Below are 22,840 nucleotides of genomic sequence, written 5' to 3' on the forward strand. Positions count from 1 at the left end.
TACAGCAGGGCCTTCCATTAGATTTAAATGTGGCAGGTAAGTTGACAAAGTAGGGTGGGGGGTTGGGGGGACCTACCCCAATGGGGATAATTCATTTTTTTTTTAAAGTAGCATGGTGTAAAGTAAAAGTAGATGGGCTGATAAGGAATCCACTGAATTTACAGACTAAAGGTTCAGACATTTGTTTTTAAGAGAAAAATGAAAGAAGGAAACAATACAACAGATATTTTAATATGACTTTAATGTTTATTTTCTAGATTTAATTAAGATTATGAATCAGAATCAGTCTCCAACTCCACTGTAAAGTTTATCTATTACTTCTTCTGCTCAGGCACCTGCAAATTAAAACAAAATTGTAATGCTTAAATAAAGTCATATCATCTCAGCACTAGTTACATATGCAGAAGTCATGTTAATCAGCATTATAAAAATGTATGAAATTTTCTTCACTGCACTTGTGCTTCCCTTACTATCGTTAAGCCATGATACAAGATAACTTTGCACTTACTTGTCATTTCTGGCAAGTAGATGGTGCAATCAATTTGCACAAAGATGAATTTATTTCATCCAAATATTTTATGTGAATAAAAATTCCAAATGGAGGCACTTGTCCGATCAGACAAGATATATGCATATTGTAGTTAGCTGGACTCTAGCTCTGATAGTCCTGGGCAATAGGATAAGCTGATTTTGTTATCAGTTTAGAAATGCATCCGCTTTGCAAATACTATGCTTTAAAAGACGAAACTGAATCCAATATTGATGAAATAAGAGTCATTTGGATTACCTTGTTCTTTTATCATTCTGCGTTGGTTGGGTGCATATTTGAGGGTCTCTGATATGGTCTCTTCCATTCCATTTGCCTTTGCTTTGCCATTAGTTTTCAAGCAGGCTTCTGCATGAGTAATACAATGTTTTAAAATAAGTTTCACAACAAAGGATGCATTGCATTTTTCTAAATGCCAGCAATAATCAATGGAATATTTTTAAAACATGTACTTTGAAATGTGTCTCAAGTTACTTTATCAATTCATTTAAAAATCTCTGGCAAGTCACATGAAAAACACAATTTAAATCAAGCCATACTTACTTATCAAAGACTTTCTCATTCACATCCTTTACCTCACACAATAAATATCAGCAACACCAACATTAAATTCACACAATCAGTACAAAACCTAGGTGTTACTCTGGACAGTACTCTCACATTGCACCAACATGTCATGAACATATGCAAGGCTGCGTATCTTGAGCTGAGACGCATCAGCTCCATTCTCAGATATCTTTCAGTTGATGCCACTAAAACACTTGTGTGTTCATTACTGCTTTCAAGACTGGACTATGGTAACTCAATTCTGTCTGGTTCATCTTAATATCTACTGCAGAGATTTCAAAAAGTTCAAAACATAGCTGCTTGGATCATACTTAGAGTACCACAATCAGAGCACACCTCCCCGCTGCTCTGTACCCAACACTGGCTATCCATTCGATCCAGAATCAAACACAACATTAGTTCTCTGTGCTACGTTTCACTGACAGACTCTAGTCCAACATACCTATCCGACCTCACCTATGTGTACACACAAGCAAGATACTTACACTCCTCTTCCGACAATCATATACTCATTATTCTCACTATGAAAACAAAGTCACATGGACAGCATTCTTTTGCATACCAGGGCCCAGCAACATGGAATGAATTGCCCACTGAACTTAGACACAAAGACGCAGTGATCCCATTCAAGAGTGCTCTCAAAACTACTTATTCTGACTACAAAAACAAACTTAATGACTTAATAATGTTAACTACCTTAAATATTCTCAGCATGTTTTTTATGTTTTCTAATTTCATGGTGTTTGTTTTTGTAATCATATCATTGTGTATGTTTTTATGTTGTCTAATGTTGCAAAGCGCTTAGAGCTTCTAAAGATTAGGCGCTATACAAAGTCCTCATTATTATTATTATTATATTTAGCTTGGATGAATATTTTTTAAATCAGTGGCCATAACTAAAAAATGGGATTTTGTTTTATGATCATAAAAGTATGTTGGACACCATCCATGATGTACAATGCTGTCTGACATTTCTATGCACCTAAGGTTTCCATCTCAAATATTAAAGCAAAATGCATACCGAATTTGACAGATTGATGAAAATAAAAAAAAGCAATGCTTACCATTTGAAAAGAGGCAATTGTCACTAGAATATTCTATTCAAAATGATATTAATTTTGGACACAGGGGATACCACCCCCATGTTTTCCTGACTCGTGATATGTCGGCCTATTCTGTGCACAGCTTTAAAAGATGTAATGTTTATCCATCGAGCTATAGAAATGAAATACATTTACTGTAGACTGTTTCTGTCAGCAGTTAAGTTGAGTAATTAGGTCAGGTTTATAGCTTGTTTACAAAATTCAATGTAGAATGCCAATAAATGACGATGTATTTTTGCAAACTAAAGTGATCTTGAAAAAAGATTAGTAAAGTTTAACATTTTATAAAAAATAAGCTATTATGTGGAAAAGAAACAACAATGAAATAGGATGCAATGTGTTTACGTCTAGTTTTGGAAGGTACCGTCTCTAAGGTACCGTCATAATTGTACCGTAGTTTAATGGGTGGAAAGGCCATTGAAAGGTAAGGGCAGTGCGGAGACCATCGAGTATGTTCCAGAATAGCTGAATCTTTGTAGATACATAGATCCATTCGTAACTTCAGTCCGCAAGCGAAACACTGTACTTCGTATCCCAATCCTGACTCGGGTCCGAAGTAGACAAATCCTGTTCTAGCTAAAACATACGAAGAAGGTAATCCTTCCCTATCCGTAGGCCATTTTTGAAACATGTCCAATCGACGGGCACAATCACAATAGTCAGGTAAGAAGACTGGAAAATGGTAGGGTTTGAACTTGGAGTTCTCACTGGATTTCTCACTCGATTCTTGCTGCGGCGAAGTCATCCTTCTGGTGGGTGGCTATCCTCTTACAACCAATGTTTTATACCGACATGTCCATACGGCAAAGTAAAGTGGGTGGGAAGCCGCACTCGCTTCTGCTACACGATTTGATAGACTTTTTCCAAGGGTCGACTGACGATGTGGTGTGTGGGTAAACGTACAATCTTGTTGGGTTGATAGGTGGTCACTATCTCTAGACTGCAAGGCTTCTTTCAATATGCCAAAGTTGACCACTCGACTGGTACGATAATTCAGAGTAAGTCCTTTCACTTTACACTTCGTGTGCACTTCTCCTTGTTTGGCCCAGTATTCGTAGCCGTAATTTTTGGGACCACCACTAACGAAACTTAGAATCTTGTCATCGGGGTGCTTGTCTGTCCAGGCTCCTAAACGGTCTCCTTCGATGTCAGGGTGCTGTTGACTCGGGTGATCGATATAAATGCAACTGTCCATGTCAAAGTACAAGACACGTTCCCCTAACAGTTCTAAAGCTTCGTACAATTTTAAGCGAGCATGAGCTGTCATGTAAGCTGCAATGATGACATTTCCAAAGGGGTCATCTTCTACAAAGTTCAGATCTTCTTCGTAATTCACCAAGATCAAATCCTCACGAACGACGTCCACGTGTTTCATGAATTTGGCTTTGTCGTGAATCATCTGAAAGTAGCGGGAAGGTTCGGTCAAATACTCCGTCTTGGGTAAACACGGTCATTGTGCCATTTTACCCCACAAGCAATTTAACATCACTTTGGCAAACGATCGCCTGCCTTCGTTTTTCTCAATGTGATCTGAAGTAATGCCTTCTTGTGCCCAGAATTTCTCTCTGAATGTCTTTTGGTCTTCGGGAGTGTGACACCAAGACAGATAGCCACTGGCTTCTTGCTCAGTTTCAAAAAGGCATCCACGTAGTCTGCGAAAATGCCTTTCTGCGTGGGGTCACCCTTGTGGAATTATTGTGTCTTGGGAAAGTGGCAAATTTCGTACACTTCTAACAGTTGGTATCCCATGTTCAGAGCTTCGAACAATTCTACGCTGACCCATGTCCCCGTCAAGGCCCGTTCTTCCTGGGTGTGATGACAAGGTTGATCTTGGTTGCACGTTTCAGCACAAGTACGGCACAAAGGAAACATAAGTTTGCTTTGGCAATGGCGAGGTAAGACGGGATGGTATAGGTTCGTGGGAGGCAAAACTTTGCACTTGATCAAGCCTTCGTATTGTCGAATGTTTTTTAGGTCGATGTGTTCGGTGAACAATTGTGGGTGCCCTGCAGGAAAGCAACAATATTTGCACACGTAGGGATACAGTGAACACACGTCCAAGTATATGATTTCTTCTCCTTTCTCTTCGTCAGCTTGGTACAGCAAACAGGTGGCATTGGTCCTTCCTCCGTACAAACTATTACTTGGGTTCAGGGGGTCCATGAACTGGTAACTTTCCATGAGGCGTTTAAACTCGGGATCGGTGTTCAAACGGTGATTGTATTTGTGTTCCCACATTTCCACCACTTGGTATCCTTCCTGTTCTAACTTTAGGCGTGGCTGACAAATGGCCTGGTACAAGTCTTCCATGGTTCGTTGTAAGAACTGATTTTTAGTGCCGCGGTCAGGGTAACAGACGGGACATCCGTGAAATAAGCAACCGTTAAACTCGTACATGATCTTGGGGTTTTCTAAGTCCCAGCCATTGACCGAATGCATTCCGATGATCTTTCGCCCTGTCCGTTGCGGGCATGCTGAATCCATTTGTCTTCCTTGTCGCACAAGTAATGCAACCAGCATGGGGCTTTGACCGAGTATTGACGTTTGACATAGTTGGTCGTTTGAGGACTGATGACAGCCACAGTGTTTTCAAGCATGAATCGTTGTCGGTAGACTAAGGAACACGCTTTGGCAATGGTGCAAGCCTCTTTTAAATGATCAACCCCTCCGTGTTCCATGAACAGTTCTCGAAATTTTCCACAGCATCGCCGTAAAATGTCCATGTCGGAACGACGATACTTTAGCATTTCTTCCTGAAAGTCGAAAGGGTCGGAGGCGTGAGCCTGGTACCAAGCGTAGAAAGTTTCTCGTTCGGTACGCATGTTGTCAGGGTCGTAATAGTGAGCCTGAGGCAAATGGGGTAGAACGGCATGTTGATTGGCTTCTGTATTGAAAAAGTGTGGAAAGTACCCTTTAGCCATTTCTGTCATTCCAAACATTTTAGGCATTCGACTCAAAGGCATGGCTAAGTAGCTCATCGAATCTTTAAACTGCACTTGTCCCACTTGCATGAAAATGATTTTGGCTCCGTTCAAAGTGATTTTAGGACGCTCGATGCCATGTTCCATATAACATCTCAAAAGAAACTGTCCATCATATCCGGAGAAATTGTGAGCCATCACCGTGGCATGACAATGACAATCTCCATAATAATGTTCGATGTCCTCTTGGCTCCACGTCTTGTCGATGGGGTCTAAGACCCATTGTGTGAAATCGGCTAGTGTGTTCGGTCCTTGAAAGATTTTTTCACGCCCTCCAGGAATCTTACTGCAGTGAGGGCAATAACTCAAGATAGGTTCTTGAATCACTTCTCGCACACTCGATGAGCCACGCAGAAATTAGGAATGTGAATACTGATCTCTTGCATGCATTCGAAATCGAAAAAGATGAAATTGCCTTTCTTCTTCTTGTGACCATCCTCTTTCTCTGGTTGGGATTGGTATTTTTGTATGTAGCATTGGTGTTCCAAGTCCACAATGCAGTGACAAATGTGACATTTTTTCTTTCCTGAACATACGTGTGCCTTGGTACTGTTGATACATAGACCTTGTCCACACATTGGGCACAATCTCAGGAGTTGACAAGCACATTTCTTCTGTGAACCTTGCATCTTCAGATGTTGTTGGTAACAGGCAGGGCTGACAAATGTGCGCAGACAAGCAGGACAATGCACTGGTTCTTGCCCTTCGCTCAGACAGGGTTGAGAGGCCAAACATCCTGAGCATTTCGATCCACAATGTTTGTGTTGCTCTCGATTATTATAACCATCATAAGTCACATTTCTCACAGTAATATTTGTATCCCAGGAATCCAGTGATAGTGGTAATGGTATCGAAATGGTCATCGTGATGATAGAGGTGAATGTATTTTCCATCCTTAAAGTCTTTCCCTCGAAACAACAGAGACCCGCGCACTTCTTGAGGGTGCACTTTCAAGGTGTATCGTGGAGCTAGGGCATCTTGCAATTTTTGCATCTCAGGAATGCCACAGGATGTGTCTTTGGACAGGCATGCTTGTTGTAACAGAAGTTCTGCTTCATTTCGTTGTTTGGCTCGGTTCAATTTTCGAATGTTCTCCCAGGCTCTTTTCCATTCTACCGTGTCGTTCTTGTCGGCATAGGTTCATCCCACCACGATGGCTCGGGCTAAACACATGTGGTCTTGAAAATTGTTAATTTGGACAAGACTTGTTTTGGTAATGCGAAGGTTGTTGACCAATAAGGTCTTTCTGCATTGTCCGGTCCCTTGAGGAGGAGAGACGTGGGTCATGTCCAGTGTGGCTTTTCCATCGGTGATGTCAAACTGGTCATTAGATTGTTGCACGTGTTGAATCTTGTCCATGACTTTGGAAGTGGTCAATTCTGCAGGGCTGCTAAACTCGATCCAAACAGGGGATTTCAAGCCGTCATGTTGTATGGAAAGTCTCAAGCGATCATCTTCTTTGGGTTGACATTGTCGCTTGAGTGTGGTGAGCAAAGAATCCCACATGTCGGTGATGAACCCTTTTGCTTTCTCTAACAGTACTTCAGACTTGAAATCTTTAAACTTCACTGTGTATTTGTAAGCCGTAGTTCTAAATTTTCTAGAGGGACGCTTTTCCGTCTCTCGAATGTCATAGTACTTTTCAGGGTTGACTAAGGGTGGTAAACTTTGTTTAGAGGGTTTGGATTCTGGTTCACTCATGTCCTCTTCAAAATCACTGGCATGAATTTGTGCCAAGACTTCAGCCCTAGTACGAGGCGATAGATCACGTTTCTGCCTCTTACTTTCTTCTTCTTTCTTCTCAAATGAATTGGATCATTTCATCTCGATAGCAAAAAGTCAAATGACTAAAGTTTAAACACCATGGATTAATTTATAGTCATAGCAGACCAGCGTATATAAAGGGTATGTGTCTTGTCCTTTCACTATTCATTTCACTCTCAAACTGAGCACAACAATGGAAGAGACTACCAAGATTGAACGTTTCATCAGAGCTTTGCGAGGGGTCATTAGAAAATTCTCTTCAGACCAGCCGAGGGACTACTCTCCTTCCTTTCAAGATAAAAGTCAAGATACTTGCTATATCTGTCAGAAGAAAGGGCATTGGTCTTCAGAGTGTCCAGACCGCCAAAAAAGAAAAAAAAGGGGTTAGAAGAGACAAAAGTCAAGATACCTGTTATTATTGTCAAGAAAAAGGACATTGGTCACCAGACTGCCCAAAAAAGAAACAAGAGGAGTCAGAAGAAGAGAGGGATTCTTCAGAGGAAGAGGAAGAAGAAGAGGAAGAAAACAGACAGGTGAAGAAAAAGAAACAGGAGAAGAAAAGAAGGGAAGAAAGTGAGGAGGAAGAGGAGGAAAAGACTATGACAGTGAAGAAATTAAAAAAACAGAGAGTGAACAATGAGACAGAATAAGTCTATGAACTTTTTAAAGTGCTCTGTTGTGAATTGTGAATTGTAAATATTTATAAAAGAATAAATTAATTATAAAAGGTAAGTGTCTTTGGGTTTTGATTTTAAAATAAGAACCTACACTCACGCACACTCATACACAGACAGGTACTATTGGGTAAAATGTTTTTTTTTAGTTATTGGCAATTGAAAGCCTATCTCTTTTCGAGAGACGTGGATGGCCCTGAAAAGGGCCTTTTTTGGTGTAAGGGGTGAGTTTAAACAATCAACTTTAACTGTCTTAAGCCTTTGCCATGGCCAAGACCTACTTCTGGACTGCGTACTGTTGATGATGATTTCATTGAAATCACTAAGGATGGTGCAGTAGGCGTAGTCACAGGGTTGGAGTGTTTAGCTTGGGAAGGTCGTATTCTCTTCGGCCGTAATAAAGAAGTCTGATACATCTGTTTCAGACTTCTTAACTAAAATGTCTAACAGTACCGTGACCGTTTGATTTTGACACCCTTGTTTCTTTGCTGCTGCGTCTTCTTCTTCTTGTTTTTTTCTTACCTCTTCTTCTTGCTGCTGTTGCTGTAGGAGAAAAGCTTGTTCCGCTTCCTTTTGCTGTTGTATAAATTTCTCCAATTCTTCTTTCTGTCTCTGTCTAAAATTTTCCATGTGCGGTAATGAAGGAGAAGGTGACGAAGGTTCAGGAACAAATTCTTGCAAGGTAAAAAAATCCACAAAATCCCAATTCACCTCTTCTGAAAGTAAGTCTGGGTTCCCTTGGGTAGTCTCCACCATCAGTGCACCCAAACTGATCGTTTTCTGAGTTTCCGTCATGTTGAAAAACTGTCGCTTAGATTGACTACGCACAGGCGCTAGCGAATCTATATAGACTATGTGACGTCACAGACTGCTCTCTTCGGATTGGACGTGGGCTGACTGAATTTTGTAACGCGTGTTTGGATTGGTCAACAAACTCAATCCGTTTCAATCCTTCCTCCCCCTATAAATAAGTACAGTTCACTGCATTCCTTCACCTGTTACTCAGCACCCCAACATGTGGACCGATGTACAATCTTCAACGCTTGTGTCTTCGATGATGTTCCGGACGGACATATCAATGTATGTCCGATCCAACTGGACAGTTATCCACAGGACAGACACCAGCCTGTGGATGTGAAGAATCTTATGGGGAGCATCAAGGATGCCTCAAAAGAGTCTTAATCTATGGTCCTGCAGTCAGGCACAGCCTAAGGTCAAGAAGAAGATGTCACAGATGCCCTTTATGTTAAGGGTATATTAACATAAAACCAAAGGCCCTTTTCAGGGCCATTCCTATCTCTCGAAAAGATCTTGACTTTCAATTGCCTACCCCTTTTTTTATTTTTTTGTTTAAAAAAATAATAAAAAAATAGAGACCCCTCCCTGTTTCAATTTTCGCCTGTTCCATTTTCATAGACCCATCAGGTCGGGACCTTATTAAAATAGGGTCCCGACCCTGTTCCATTTCCCCTAGTCCCAAGACAGTCCCACGATTTATTCCCCATGTTCAATTTCCCTTGTCCCTAGAGTGAATAGTTTTTTTTCTTTCTCCCATGTTAAATTCCCCTTGTCCCTAGAATGGATATTTTTTTTTTTTCTCCCATGTTAAATTACATAGTCCCCAGAGTGGATATACCCTTTTTAACATGGAAGTTCCCTAGTCCCTAGACCGTCCCTATTCACTACTACCATTGTCATTACCAGCCTGAAACCAAATTTAATGCCATTTGTATAAATTCATTTCAAATAAATATTATGATATAGTTGAAGTGTAAAGTCAAGCAAGTATTCTGTTTGCAGATTTTACATTTTAGATATTATAGTAAAGTCATATTTTCTCTTGTTTAGTAAACTTTATTGCAACTGGTTCCAAAATAGTAAATCTTATTTAATGTTCATTCACCAGAATAGGTATTAATACAATCCCGAATTAACTGTATGGTACTAAAATATACCCTGATCTTGTGTGAGATTGTAATATACAGAACTATACCTCAAGACAACAATAATATATTGAATTTATATTGTATCAAGACTGTCATGGTTACAAACTCCAACTTTATTCAGGTTTTTTCATAATAAATGATCATCTTGTGCTATGGTTGAAAAGAAATCAAAGTTCAGTTTAACTCCATTCTCTCCACATTTGTAAGTTGTTAAGAGGCATACTCATCCTCAGTGTTATAGTAAAATGTAATCTTATTTGGATCAATCTTGGTGGTGTAATATATGAATGGAGAAAGAATATTATCATCCAGATTAAAATATGTTTTATTCAGACTCTACTAAAATTTTTAGTTGGATATGGGTTACGGAGCCTGATGTGTACGAACAAAGCAATGTGTACCATGACCTTTTTAATTTAACGTTTTAAACTCCTGCAGAAGAAAGAGATTTTTTAGATCCATTAATCTGTATTAACAAAAACATTTCTTCAGTATGATTTTCAATTACTTAGTATTGACAAAACTCATATTTTAAAGTTGTTGTTTTTTTGTGTTTGGTTTGGCCTTTTATGGTAAACCAACACAAGTAAGTTATTTAGTGCCAAGGCACTTTAAGTATAGTGCCTTGCCCAAGGACACACCATGGTAGCTAACCCAGGTTGGTCTGATGGTAGAATTTGAACCTACCTTATTTCACAGGTCCAGAAAGCTAACCACTGAGCCACTACAGCTCCCCATCTTATAGTGGAATGCTGGTATACTTTATGATCAAGAAGGATGGGTTGGGGTATGCATGTTGCATCTGAAAAAAGTGATGGAATTTTTGTTTACATAATATTTTAGTCATACAATATGAATCATTTTCTATAGATTTAAGATGTATCAGATCAAGTTAAGAAAAATCATATATTCTGTTTCCTGGGAATGTACTAAAATTCACTGTTATTGTTTGATTTTTTGGTAGTAAGCTTACTTGGTATTTTTTTCTTTTTAACTTGAATACCTAATTTGTTAACATCCTATTCTAAATCTTCAGAGTTCTGTCTATTAAGTGACAACTGTTGATACATGTAGGGAAGTTTTTGTTTATATCTTTTGATTTTTGTGATTCTGGAAGTTGCAGTATTTGTTGTTGTATTATAACCATTTCAGTAATTTAATGAATGCAGAGTATACTGCTCTATAAATGAAATTTAAGTGAAAATAATGTAAAAGTATGTTTCACTGCAAATATAAATTGTTTAAAATAATATATCATTTATCATATGACTATTCAATTGTGGTAACTAGTATTCCATCCAATATCTATATATTAAAATATGTCTTTTCATACAGCTGGTGATCATTTAGATACAAGTCCAATTGAACATAATCAAATTATCAATGCAGGTGTTTTTATTAGTAGTAGTATTGCAAGTATAAGTGTTAGTATTAAGATTTCATATACAGGTATGATAAGTGTATCATAATGTTTAAATGATGCTCCTTGTTACAACATAAAATATGTTCATTGAAACAAATGGTTCACTGGTAAATTGGCAGCAAAGGTCTTCACTGAATTATGTTGCATAAACTATTTTACAATAAAACATATATGATGCATCTCAATTATGATGAATGTGAGGAGGAGGATTAATAATAATGCAATTTAAGTTATCTTCATAACATAAGTTCTAGCAGATGTGTAATTTTTATGTGGTTCATCATCAGTTTGAAACTGGTCTGTGATTTCTGGATCTGGACATACCTGGTCCCCTGCTGTTGTGCTGCTATGGTCTTTACAGTTCATTAGGATATCAGTTACACTTGGTTTACATTTAGAACCCCATGGGATGGAATGCCCAGTTTGAAACTGAGAGAATGGTTAATTATCCATAATATAACTCCTGCAGTTATTATTAGGTTTGATATCAAGGTCTTTCTTTAAAAGCTTTTCAACTCAGGTTCTGTTCTACCATACAGATAAATGAAGTCAAATTCAAGGCTTTCAGATTTGTCCAGTTTGTTTCATGTGTTGCGGCAGACAGACTGTATATTGCCACTGTACCATATAAATATCAGTGCTTAGTCTGCTCTCAGTTGCTGTGGTTTGATTAGTTACAAGTGTCATCACATGTGACTAATTATTGACCAATGTAATGAAACTTGTATAATTAGAAGGCTGTATTTAAAAACTCTAAAGATCTTAAAAAGAAAATTGGATCGGGGTAAGTAAAACCTTTTACTTTGACCATTTGGCTAGAAAATAATTTTCAATAAGTTTAAATTGGATAATAGTAATATAATAATTAATTACACAAATCAGAATAAAAGCTATTTGCATATCCCCTTACAGCTGTTGCTTTTTCATAGTACTAAGTAGAATAAAGTATAGTTAAGACAGATAGCTTTAAGCTAGAATTAAACTCAAATAAATTGCAAGAAATCAAAACAAACCCAGGATTAAAACTAAAGAAATATCCCGTCATATATACCTTACATCAAATAAAGAAACTCAAGATGGATAACAACAAAATTAATGTCACATCATCAAATAGTTATCTCAGCTGCCTGGTCAACCTAAAGGCAGATAAACTAAGGCAAACTTACTCCGAAGCAGTCTCATCCCCCCTAAGAGAAAAACGACAGATACAGTTCTTAACGCCAATTTTCAACTCGACCCCAACTGACTCGATGAGTAGACTCTACCTGTCACCAAGCGTAAACGAGAATGTGGACAATCTACCGAGTAACCGCAAAACTACATCCGACATGAGTACCCAAACTGAGGAACAATACTCAACAAGCACAAAAACAACCCAGACCACGCTGGTTAAAAACACTAGCAGCCAGGGGACTCAAACTGAGAACCTACTAGACGAAACAGAACGCCCTCACCCTACCACAAATAAAGCAGTCACACACGACTCAACAAAAGGTAAGAATAATAGGAAAACCAAATCCCAAATACCAGTTAGAAAGAATAAGGAACACACTAACTGTCAGAATACAAGACCCAGCAAGCCGGTTATGGACAACGAAACAAAGTCAGCTAAAGAGACAAACACCAGGGGAAAAAAGACCAGTCTGCAAAATATCCAAAACAAGAAACACCCCGCTGAACTGACTCTCTTCGTCAAGGGAGTAAATTCCAAAATAACGAAGTTAGCCTTTAAAACCATAGCATGGCAATTGAACAAACATCACCAAGGAGAATTCACGCTTAAAAGCACTAGAGACGACTTGCTGATAATCAAATGCACCACTGAACAACAGATTGCCAAATATATGGAAATTGAAAGAATAGACCAAATAAATGTTCAGGTCACTAGACACAACAGAACAAAACAACACATAGACCCAAACCCCCCAAAAACACACAACAAAGGAGTCATATACTCAAAATAAAACCAATGAAATAGTAGACTACATAAGGAGTAAAGGACAGGAAGTAGAGAAAGCAATCCGCCTAAAAACAAGAACGGGAAAGGATAGCACTGCAGTGGTACTCTTTTTTAAGGGCGCCACCCCAGAAACTATCAAAATAGCCGAAAAACTCGAGGCTAAAAAAATTTTTGCTTTCAAAAACAAACCACGGTTCTGTGGCAACTGCAAAAATTGGGGGCATTACTCTAAGAGTTGCGGAAACCTATTCCGGTGCAATCAATGTGGTCTTCACCACCCAGACCGGAAAACATGTAGCGCCACCAATCAGCACTGCGCTAACTGTAGTGGTAACCACAAACCAAACCACGCAGAATGCCCCAGGGCTCTTAGAGAAGCCCTAATAGTCGAATATATGATCTCCCATGGGGTAAACTATAAGCAGGCCAAAACAAAAATCAGGATACCAAAAACAAAATAAATAGGTAGCACCCTCACTGGTAGGAAACACGCATAAAACGAAAACAACAGTAAATTAAACAAACTATTAAGACTTTTTGCACTAGAGATGGATTCCAGAGCAGAAATCAAAATATGGCAATGGAATGCACGCGGCCTTAGGGCCCACGCTGACCAACTAAATAACAAAATACTTGAACAGGAAAGAAAACCAGATGTTATATGCATACAGGAAACCCACCTAAATGATACCTCACATATCCCAAACATCATAGGCTACAACACCAAATACCTAAAGCATCGATCCCCCACAGCAAGAGGAGGGGGGTTAGCAACCTTTGTTAGAGATGGAATTACATCAGAAATGCATAAATTAACAGATAGTAGACCGCCCAATGACTTCGAAATACAGATAGTCAAAATAACCGCTCAAACTAAGCAGGTACTAATCGTTAACCTCTATGAAACAAATGAGCAGCGCAATTTAAGTGCAGACGAAACAATCAAAATGATTAAAGACTGTGGAGAATGGGTGGTAATATGCGGGGACTTCAATGCGCACAATGAACTATGGGGGAGTCAAAAGACGGACATTAAAGGAAAAATTGTAGAAAAATGGGCACAAAAATGCAACTTAGTTTTTCTAAACAACGGAATGCACACCCGGATAGATGACAGAACAGGCCACACATCAGCAATAGACCTATCTCTATGCACACCAAGATTAACAGGCATTTCTGATTGGCAAGTTGATGAAAGCGACCCTATGGGAAGTGACCATTACCTTATAAATATAGAAATACAAATTAGAATACCTCAAAATAAAGCGTCCTTCACACCAAGATGGAAATACGAACAGGCCAACTGGATTAGGTTCAAACAGATAGGTGACTCAATCGACCCAGAAACCATATATCACCGGGACATTGACACCTTTAATGACAAATTAATAGAAACCATTAACACAATGGCCCAAGAAACAATTCCTAAAACTAAAGGAGTAGCACCCAAACCCACGGTGCCCTGGTGGAATAATGAATGTAAAATAGCAATTAAAGAGAAAAAAAGAGCTCTAAACAAATTCAAAAGAACTAAAAATAATAGGGACTTTAACTACTACAAGGAAAAGGAAAAAACTGCCAAACAAACTATTATGATAGCTAAACAAAACTCATGGAGAGAATTCTGCTCAAAACTAGATATTAACACAAAATCGAAGGAGGTGTGGCAAAGAATTAAAAAAATGAGAGGCAAAACTAAATCAATAACCCCCAACATACCTGGACAAAACAACAAACATAAGGCAGAATTATTCGCAAACTATTTCGCCAACATGTGTAGCAATACCAACTTAGAGGATAAGTTTAAAAATCATAAAAGGCAATTTGAGGAAAGCAACTCTGACAACATAAAGGAAGCAGGAAATAATGACGGCCCACTAAACCTTCCGTTTACAGAAGCCGAATGGAGAAAGGCCCTCGCCGGCAAAAAGACCACATCCCCCGGGGAGGATACTTTGGGGTATGAAATGTACAAGAACCTACCCAAAAAACTTGTCACAATTGCACTTAACCTCATTAATAAAATATGGGAAACCGGTACCATACCTATAAGATGGAAAAAGGCAGTAGTGGTCCCGATTCTTAAGCCTGGAAAACCCTCAAGCGATATAAAATCATACAGGCCCATATCACTAACAGACAATATATGTAAAATAATGGAAACTATGGTAAACAACAGGCTGAAATACCATTTAGAAAGCAAAGGACTACTAGCTAATACACAGAGCGGGTTTCGCAACTACCGAAGCACAATAGACCAACTCATGAGACTAGAAACCGCTGTCAAATTAGCATCTAGAGAAAAATTTTAAAAATCCAGATATGTTACAGCCATCTTCTTAGACATGGAAAAAGCATATGATCTAATGTGGACTAAGGGACTGATAAGTAAACTTAAACCATACGGAATAACTGGCAATATATACAAATTTATTGCTAACTTCCTAACCGATAGAAAGATACAAGTCAGACTAGGACAAGACTACTCCGAACGATACAAACTGGAAAATGGCACGCCACAATGAAGCGTAATCAGCCCAACTTTATTTAATATAATGATAAACGACCTGGAAACAGCGGTAAAACCCAACCACCTTGACTTATCCCAATTCGCCGATGACAGCGCCGTATGGAAAACTGGCAACCCAGCCAGCAGAGAAACGACCAAGCACTTACAAAAAGGACTAAACGATATAGGAAATTGGACAGATAAATGGGGATTTAAATTGTCACCTCTAAAAACAGTAGGCATAGTTTTCAATCCGGGAGGTGGCCACCCCCCACCCACTCCAAACTTAACCCTAAAGGGGGTACCCATCAAATTCGAAAAACAAGCGACACTCCTAGGTATGGTATTCGACCACGAACTCACGTGGGCAGCTCATATCCAAGAACTCGTAACGAAGTGCAAACGAGACATCAACCTCCACAGAAACCTCAGAGGGGTGAATTGGGGGGTTGATCAAAAAACACTCGTTACCCTATATAGAGCACTTATAAGAGCAAAATTGGACTACGGTTGCCAGGTATATGGAGCGGCGAACACCACGTTACTAAAGAAACTAGACACAGTCCAATCAAAAGCGCTAAGGGTATGCACCGGCGTCCTAAATGGTACCCCCACACAAGATATCTTAATAATAGTAGGAGAACCCCCGCTAGACCTAAGGCGGAAGGAATTGATGCTGCGATACTCAACTCGAATATCAATACACCAACCCAACCACCTCACGCTACAAGCCCTCTTAGCATGCGACAAACCATTCGATACAAAAGGAAAAAATAAAAAAATACCTAGTGGGAAAATAATTATAGAATTAAAAAGGAAATTTCAAATCGCAAATATCAACCCAGAAAAAATAAGGTACTACCCAGACCCCCCGTGGACCTGTCCCACACCACAAATAGATCTTAGCTTACGTAAACTAGGACAAAAACAAAATGACCCGATAGGACTAAGAGCATCAATACTAACGTACATTGACAACAAATACGAGACATACACGCAAATCTTCGCAGATGGATCAAAAACCAAAAATCCAAATAAAACTGCAGCAGGGATAGTGATCCCAAAATTAGATGTCGCCGTTGGAAAAAGACTCCCAGACCAATGCGCTATATACACGGTAGAATTCATGGCAATACTAATGGCATTAACATACGTCAAAACATACCCCACAACTAAGGCAGTCATTCTAAGCGACTCTTACAGTGTACTACAATCGTTAGCAACAGACCAATCCAAGAGCAGACCTAATATGATTAATCATGCAAGATCGCTACTTAAAGAGATTGAAAAAAACAACAAACACGTTGAATTCGTATGGATACCCTCTCATATCCATAATCCCAGGCAATGACAAAGCAGATGCAGAAGCAAAAAACGCCACAAACGAACCAAAAGCCCAAAATATAGCATACAGCGTCACTGAAATCAATAACATGGGACAAGATCAATGACATGTGGCAAGAGCTATGGGAAAAATCGGATGCAAACAGTCTAATACACACGATGATGAAAAAAGTAAGTAGAAAAGTCGAAAGTCCGACCTTCAAAAATCCATACGATATAACAATAATAAATAGAATAAGAACAGGTAAAACACTATTGGCAGGATGCGCAGGGAAACACATAAAAAGGGGACCAACCGAAAACTGCCCCTACTGCCCAACTCCAGAAACAATCGCACACTTAATAAATATATGCCCCAAATACAACCAGGAAAGGGCCGAACTAAAATCTCAACAGGAACAAATAGGAGAACGGTGGACATACCCGGAGTTACTTGTGGCAAAAAAAACAATAACATAGGAATGACCTATAATAACATCATGACATTCATTAACAAAATAGGCAAAAGGGGACAAATCTAAACCGAATGAAGGGTTGGGTATAAAGAGAGACCATGTAAAGAAATTAAAACCAATAAACCTAAAAGATCGAACCAAAAAAGAAAAAAACCAATCAAAATATTACAAATCACTGTTTGGGAATTGTGACGGCCGGCTCGGGCTAGTGGGTTCACAGACTGACACCGCCGCTCATAACCCGAACAATAAAAACCAGATAAGGACGAATATTACAAAATCACTGTTTTGGAATTATAATGGCATGCTAGGCCCCGTAGGTTCAAAAAAACAAAAAAAAAAAAGAAAAAAGGAAAAAAAAAAAAAAAAAAAAAACAAAAATAAAAATATTAAAAAGTAAATCAAAGACCAGTCAAAATATTACAAATCACTGTTTGGGAATTGTGACGGCCGGCTCGGTATCATGGGTTCACAGACTGGCACAGCCGATCATAACCCGAACAATAAAAACCAGATAAGGACAAAATATTACAAAATCACTGTTTCGGAATTATAACGGCATGCTAGGTCCCGTAGGATCAAAAAAAAATTAAAAAAATATAAAAAAATAAAAATAAAAAAAATATACATTAAAATAAATCACAAATAGCTAAGCTAAACAAAAATAACAGGTAAATAGCCAAGTGGTCAAAGCGAAGGGAAACAAAGGCAATCAAACCACCTCCCTCGAAGAAAACATCTCACGGCGAACATGGCAGTATCAAAAGGACGAGAAGACCAAAATAGAAACGGACACGGGATAAGGCAGAAAGAGCTGAAATAAAGAAGAGCAGGAAAAGGCACAGGATGAAGTTAAACGTCCTAAGGCAGTAAAAGAAGAAAGAACAGGACACTTGCAGACCTTGGGGAATGAAGGCAGAAACAATGAAAAGAGTATGCCTCAAATAATCAAACCACCCCCACCCCCCAGTATGAAAAGAATTGCCTTCCCGAAATCAAACAAAAGAAATAAGGCCACCACCCCCCACATCTACTTATAAGTGTGAATGAGAAAGTGAGCGTGAATGTGTGTTGTCGGGATATGTGGGAAAAGCAGAAAAACGAACAAAAATGTCTATAGCCATCACACAAATATAGCATACACACTCCCTACCCACCTTTTTTTTCTTTTCTTTTCTTTTTTTTTTTCTTTTCTACAAACAAATTTTACCACATAGGGCTTTCATTCTGACCCACGAAAGCCCTCTTTTGACCAACAACTTACTGGCCCTGAAACACACTGATTGGTTTAAAGCCACACGTACGAAATACTTAACCAAATTGAGATCTCCAAAACAAAATAAAGGGCTACTAAAAGCCTACTAGATGTGAAAAAATTTTCGGAAAATTCAAGTACGCAAAGTACACAAAATTTAATAGACCTTACAAAAGGTAGGAAAATTCACAACTCGGGAATATCTGAAGCGTATGTGACAATCACATGTTTGGCAAGATAGTACAGGAATAGCCCAATAAATATAGGGAACTGGGCATTGATTGCAACGAAAATTTCATAATACTGCTGCTGGTGTGCTTCGGTTACTGCCTGAAATGAGAGAGGAAGGAGATGCAGGATGCAGAAACAGACCACCAACGGAGTACAACGATGGAGAAGGTTGCAGCGATGAGAGCCTGGGCGGGACCTTTTGGGGCACCTGGGCTTCGGCTTGCTTGCTTGGGGGCATTGTATAAATTAATCGCTAAATTCAAAAAGTACACAAACGTGTACAAACTAAACAGTCGCACATACCGAAAGGTGCACGTGACTTTAATCCAATGAATGAATGAAATGTGTGCTAGAGGGTAGGGTTAGCAGTTATACTCCCAATTATGTTTGTGATGAGCAAAAGCAGCTGCACAAATTTGAGCTTTTAGTTTGGTTCTGGTAGGGTCAAAGGATGCAGGTACATTTTACATTCATTTTTTACTAGAAATAGCTATTTTCAATATTTTTCTGTGACAAGGCAACTAAAAGAATCAGTATGTGCCTTATGCATGAATAAAGTTCACTAGTACTATAACAAATTAGCATACTTTTCATCACCCCTCTACCATCAAGATTTTTTTATATTTACCTCTGTAGCAGACACAAATAAAAGTCGGCAGCTCATTTGCAGACTAAGTTACGCATATGATCTCCAATGCTCATCTAACTGTGACAGGCAGTCACCAACAAGCCAACCTATTTCCATGCCTAACTCAAAGTAAATCTGAACCACATTATAGATTTAGCTTATGTGTAAATTTATAAATGCTAGGCTTGTGATAATTAGGTTCATGCCTTCTACCTTAAAAATTAGAGGGATGTCAAAATACGAAACTATCCAGTGAGACCTATGATGTTAATTTTAATCCCTATGGGATTTGTGACATAAAAAACCCAAATGCTTTATGTATTAAAAGGTAACTAATGGGGGCAGGATCTGCAGTGAATCAATGGTTAGTATGCTAGACTCCTGATAAAAATGTTTGTGTTAAAATCATGTTATCAAGTCAACCAGGTTACCTACTGCAATGTACCCTTGCCTTACTCCAATTCCCTCAGTACTCAGTAAACAACTAGTGTTGCTGTACATAACAAAACCAGTCCATATTGATTTTACATATTTTACTAAATCCTGACAAAAATAATTCTCTAAATAAAGAATGATTAATATGTGATGGTCTCACATGTAATCAAACTCTTCCAAGCTTTTAATGATATGAACCGATTTATCAATGTTTATCAAATTTGCATGAAAAACTATTTCTTATTTGTCATCAAATATGTTCAATGTTTTGATCATATAAGCATTTCTGCTACATTAGATCAAAATAATCTTTTTGTCAGAAATAGAGCCCTTATAGTATTTGCAAGGTCAACCAATCAGATGCAGAATTTGAGTTTAATATGAATGAATATTTTTTTTACAAAATTGCTCTTTTGCTATATCTTGATGAGATAAATCTATTCACCAAGTCTGATGAAATTAATGAGAAATAGTCTTAAGAGCAGTAGCAAGAATGGCTAGTGAGATGTAGAACCACCACATTATATGCATAGATTTTGCTTATAGCCTCAGACATACAAGCAAATAATTAAACAAGTCAGATCTAAATTGGATCATAAACACTGTTGTGCAAATCATAAGAAACTCTGCCAATCAGATGCAAGGTCACTTCACTACCATACCTTTATCACACTCATAATAAGCATCATTGTGAAACTTGACTCTATAAGCCCAATGGCCAAGCATGATCAAACTTGAATCAGCAGTAGTGGTTATAACCTCATGTATTTGTATGCATCTTCACTTCTTCAATCTAGATCTCATTTATATAAGCATGTATTCTACGTTTAGTAAAAACTGCACTACATGTATAAATATTGCATGCGGTGGTAACATACTCAGATGAAAGATCACCTTATTATTATTAATGGTTAACACTCATCAAACTTCAAGGACAACTTAATGATTTTAGCCTATATTGTGGAAGTATGGCTTTTAGGCTGGTTAAAAAACTCAACTAATCTTATACATGATCACATGTATATACTTGGATTTTGCTCATTATTAGATTTATCCAAGATGTTGATTTAAGCCCAAAACCAAGTTTTATATAAACAAATTGATCAGAACTATGGACTCCAAAGTAGCTAATTTCTTACTGTTGAAAGACAGAAGGGGATGTGAAATAAATAACACACTCTGGACCATTACATAAACCCACTTAGCCTTTTGACCAGTTGAGATAAAATATCAACAATAATGTTAAATAAGATTGATAAATTATGTTTTCTCACATTACCTCTAGCCCTTTTCAACATGGATGGTATTTTTCTTCCACATATGTCAGCTCTTAATTAGTGGCCCTTTCCCATCATGAATGTTGTAGGTGAAACTCTCAGAATTAGGCTTTTTAATTTATATCTGTAGAAGAAAAAAACTATTGGTCTGCATATATCAATGTCACCATTTCTGTATTAGATTAAAATACCATATGTGTGTGTGTGTGTGTGTGTGTGTGTGTTAATTTTAGAATTTAAGCAAACTTGTCTCCATGTGTTTATTTTAAAACTGATGATGATAACACATAACAGGTTCAATGGATAAAATGTTATTTCTTACTTCTTACAACTGCTCATTATATCTGAATTTACATTCAATGTTTGTTTTAATTAACATATTTGGGATATTGGGCAAATTATTTATTTTGTAGTTTATCATTATATCATTTACCAGTCTTTTATCATTCAAATATGTAATATAGTACCATTATACTGACTTCATATTCTATATGATATCCCAGCAATACATATTAAGCAGATAAGTGCAAATAAAAATGTTCAGAATGTAAAATTTACTCCAAGCTCAAAGAAGATCAGCAAAAGATAATATCCAACAAATTACCAAACAAAAAGCGAAGTTAACGCAGTTACCTTTATTATGACGTCTCCAACACCAACGGTACTGTACAGCTACGTCTTCTGAGTTTTACCGTCATCTTGTCTTTCAAACCAGAATTAATTTCTTGAGCTCTTACAAAATGAAGAAACTTTTAAATACTATAATTTAAGCAGCTTCTTTACATGCCATCAGATAAATTATGGCACAGTGTTATGTCTGTCAGCAAAACGCAACTTCACATTTGGACGGCGCGCTGTGTGGGCATCGCCGACACAGCAACTGACATGAATTCTCTATTAGCAGACAATGATTCGGAATAAATCCTTCGCAAATCTAACATTCTCGATTTTTCATAGTTCCACTTTTCATTGTTGCATCTGTTTGATTGTACAATTGCTAATGATGTTCAATGAATCAACTTCAATTCATCTGCTGTCTGAAATCCCGGTTCAGTTGGTATTTTCTTCCGCGCATGATGCCGTGTAAATAAAAGATACGGTCGACATTCAAAGTGGTTTAGGTTAATTTATTATTTTTCTTTATTAAGGTCATTTGCAGAAAGTGTTTCGCTAGGGTGAGAAAAAAAAATATAACAAAAAGAAAACTTTCTTTTCCAACGCTAATACTGTATATATTTCAATTTGTGATTGATGCTATAAATAAAAAAAAAATGATAATAAAGCATTTTAGCCCGTGGCTTCGGCACGGCACTCATTTTTGTGGGTTTTTTAAAATGTTGTTAGTGTTGTTTTGGGGTTGTTTTTTGTGTGTGTACCACACTAAAAAACATACCAGGTATTAGGCCTAACGTAGGAAAAGAAATTATCCTCTATTTATTACTATTCTTACTGTCAAATGACGCAAAAGTGATCAAATTGCTATTAAGATTTTGTTTTGTATAACACTTACCGCTCGTTTTCCTCGAGATAAAGCAGCCACTTCAAAATGATTATAAAATCTGTGACAGATGAAAAACGTGGTTTAAATAATTCGTAATCGCCTGCCTTAAAATACTGTAGGAATTTGCTAATGTATTTCATGGCCCTCGTTTGAATAGATACCAACGATCATGTATATCGACCAAATTTTGTATATTCCTGCCCACAATCATGTATTTTGTATTAAACCGTATATTACACG

The 22,840-nt window shown here is 37.9% G+C and overlaps 1 long non-coding RNA gene across 1 annotated transcript; it reads right to left on the bottom strand.

Moving 5' to 3' along the window:
• Window positions 1-224: 224 nt before the first annotated feature.
• LOC149775260 (uncharacterized) lies at window positions 225-22,398 on the bottom strand. The gene is made up of 5 exons (XR_016416562.1): window positions 21,733-22,398; window positions 21,102-21,223; window positions 10,270-10,384; window positions 788-895; window positions 225-335 (listed from the first exon to the last, which is right to left on the bottom strand). It is a non-coding gene; the product is annotated as an uncharacterized LOC149775260 (long non-coding RNA).
• Window positions 22,399-22,840: the final 442 nt, after the last annotated feature.

The sequence above is a fragment of the Sinohyriopsis cumingii genome, chromosome 19 (genome assembly GCF_028554795.1).
Source record: "Sinohyriopsis cumingii isolate HCF-2022 chromosome 19, ASM2855479v2, whole genome shotgun sequence".
NCBI classification, from domain to species: Eukaryota; Metazoa; Mollusca; class Bivalvia; order Unionida; family Unionidae; genus Sinohyriopsis; species Sinohyriopsis cumingii.